Genomic DNA, 3,491 nt, shown 5'->3' with positions numbered 1-3,491 from the left:
TGTAAACCTTGGTTGTGCCGAGTTTCTGCACAAATATACAGTTTTTCAAATCTAACTTTTATTGTAAGATACAATAACTTGTTGTCATATGAAACACTTGATTTCAATTTATCAAATCTTACCTAATGTTGTAAGTCAAGCTTGCCTCAATCTTATAAACATTTAACATGTAAAATATACATAAAAAACAATTTAACATGTTTAAATATATTTTTTTTTCAAAAGTTTTTTTCGAAGTTTTTGCAGGCAAAAATGTGTTGAACCCATTCTAACAAAAACACATTTTTGTAAAAAAAAAAAAAAAAAAAAGCCTCTTTCAACTGCTTTTAAGCATTTTTTATTGTTTTTTTTTTTGTTTTTAAAAATTTTTTTTATTAAAAAGTTTTCTAGACGTAATTATAAATAAAAGCTCAGATTTTTTTTTAAAATATAATTCTTAACAGTTAAATTGATTTTTATGATATATTTAAGATATTAAATTCATGGTTTCCCGATTTCACACTTTTTTGGTGTTGACTATTCAACCCATGGTTCTATAAACCCAAACTGAGTAATGAATCAAATTCAAACTAAAACCTCTTTGCAAGATGATTTCCGTACATTGCTTCTCCTATTTATAGCTAAACACATATGTTATTTGACTTACTAACTAACTTAACTATCAATAGCCAACTTTAACTGATCAAAACCAACTCACTTAGTAACTAACTGAAATAGACATGCATCAAACTAATACCTGAATTCCCAGCTTATTATAGAAAGGTATTTAAGATTAAAGATTCAATAGACAAGCACCAAGCTGAATAACTTGAACTCTTGAAAGGTATAAGTTAAGTGGAGAACAGCCCTTACAAGCCAACAAACTGGCAGACCACACAAATAAAGAGAATTAAGAGAGGAGAATAATGCGGGGAAGAAGTAGTTATCACTCAATCTGTTGTACCAACTCACTTAGTCTTAGCTACAAACTGATATAGACACACATCTGAGTCTAAAATTCCTAGGGGTGGCTAAGGGTTAACCAGTAGTTCTATTAGACTTGGTACCTGTGTTCAATCCTATATGTTAAGTTCTAAATATTATGTGCATCAACATACAGTCTAAAGTAGACAAAACTTACATACAACGATTCTGAACATTTACAATTCCATCACCATATGCAATTTTCCTGTGAGCTTAAAGCAATGGCATTTAAACAAAAGAGTCTCACCTTTCAGAGATATAAAGATAGCCGCGATTGCGCTTCCGATCCAGTAGCAAGCGTGAAACCAAGCCTTCAACTTCCACCTCAACGGTCAACGCAATTGTCAACCTAACAGCCTCAAAATCCAATGGACCTCACGTGCATAGCTCCCGTCTCAATCAATGCAGCAATTAATTTCATTAAGAAAATTATAATCAGTTAATCCATATTTCCAAGTTCTATCATGTAAAATTTAAAAAAAAAATGCCCACCTAACCATACTTGTTCACTAGCCTTTTGAAAGACAACTACTGCCGATGCGTCCAACCAACAAGAGCTAGACATTTTGGTCCAAAAGCACTCCAGTGTTATCCTTCCCTAAAGAAGGATAAAGTTTATCGTACAAAACTTCTTTTAACATAATTGTTCAAATAAAATCGAACGCAAACTCTCATTTAACATGTTAAATTTATTTAATTTAATATTTTGAGCCTGCAAAGACTCCACACAAAACTTTATTTTAATATTTTGAACTTTAATATGAAATATAATATATATATATATAACTAGATCATAGCAGAACCACGGTTTTGACTTTAAAGGTCAAACTTGGTAATTTTTGGATTCAAAATCCGAATGAATTCCGTCTAAAATTTAACATATACAGCGACGAATTTGAATTAGTTAGTGTAAAATTCATTACAACAAATTAAAGTTGAACAAAGATGTAACATTTTCTATAAATATCAAACTTTAAAGTTGTTATTTGACTTTGAAATAACCTCGGCAACTCTGTTTAGCTTATCCCTAACGTTTTGAAGTATTTGGGAAAGATCAATAGCCCATTTGTAGAATTTGAGATCTTACCATTCAAGATCTTTACAGCCATATGCATTAATTATATTAAAAAAAGCTAAATTCCTAAATTTATATATAAAAAGAACCTGATTTTTTACTCTTAAACTATCTATAACTATAGGGATGATCATGGTCCAATTCAACATAAATAGCACTACTAACCTGAACTCGTGGATTTTGAAAGTCATCCATAGCAGCGGCTAAATTCGGAAGCACTCTTTAGTGATATTGAACCTGCAAATTTGGCCCTAAATCTGTATCCAACTGCCTGATTCCATTAATTGCAGCCCATCTCACACGTGGGTGTGGATCTTGGAATGAATTTAAAACCATCGACACCACTTGCTCCAAATTCTTGATCATTACCTACATCACCAAATTCAAAAAGATCACTAAAGCAAACAATATGCGCATATAACCGGTAATGCGCAGATTACGCTCATATAGTGTCACCTTTGAACATCCCTCAGCTATTTGTGCAAGAGAAATAAGCGCAGCATGACATTTCTGCCATTCAGTGTAGGAATCCGTTCGTATAAAAATTAAATAAATCTTTATTAACTTGAATTACAAGAATTAAACAGAATGAAATAGTACTCTACAATTACAACTGAAAAATTTGAAAATACAAGAACAGAAAATCGAACAGAAAAAACTGTTCTTGGCTGAGGATCGTGTTAGACACGGGTCCCTTAAAACAAATATCGTGTCTCCCAGGAGAACACGTTTCTTTCTAGGATACAACAGCCCGAAGTAGTTGCACTGCCGGTCTTGACTCCAACCCGAAGGTGTACCTTACTGCTTGAAGATGAGAGAAAAATTCTGTGAGAGAAGAAGATAGTAAGCTGTGAAATTCGGTGTGTTCAATCTGCAGCAGGAACCTCCTATTTATACTGCAGGTCTTGAAGAAACTGAAAAACGAATTTAATGGGAGAATTAAACTGCATTAAACGTCTTCAATGCACTTTAATTCGTCATTAAATTCTCAGTCAAACGCATTAACTTCGTCAGTTTCGAATGCTGAAACGAAACTGCACTTGCATTAACTGCTATTAACTGCTGTTGAAAGCTTCTGCACGCGCGCGCGCAAGACACACTGGTGCTCACGCGCAGGTCTGCACGCTCATGCGCGGTGCGTCCTTTTGGCTCACTGCCATGCGCGCGTGCGCCACACTGACTCAGGTCCATGCGCGCGTGTGCCACGTCACCTGTGAACCTATACAAGCACGCCACACAGTCGCGCCATATTGGCTCACTCTGGTGCGCCGCACACGTGACATCAGACCCCATGCACCATGCGCAACCGCGCGCCTCCATGCCATGTGTACTCGCGCGTGTATGCGCATGACTGCCACTTCATGCGCCATTGCGCGCGGACCCACCAGGGTCATGAGCCTGCATGCCACGTCACCAACCACCTGGTCCTTGCAGCCCTTGCTCCACCACGCGC

This window comes from Helianthus annuus, chromosome 4, assembly GCF_002127325.2.
Source record: "Helianthus annuus cultivar XRQ/B chromosome 4, HanXRQr2.0-SUNRISE, whole genome shotgun sequence".
In the NCBI taxonomy this organism is placed as follows: Eukaryota; Viridiplantae; Streptophyta; class Magnoliopsida; order Asterales; family Asteraceae; genus Helianthus; species Helianthus annuus.
The sequence above is the reverse complement of the archived record's forward strand: the minus strand, read 5'-3'. Positions refer to the sequence as shown.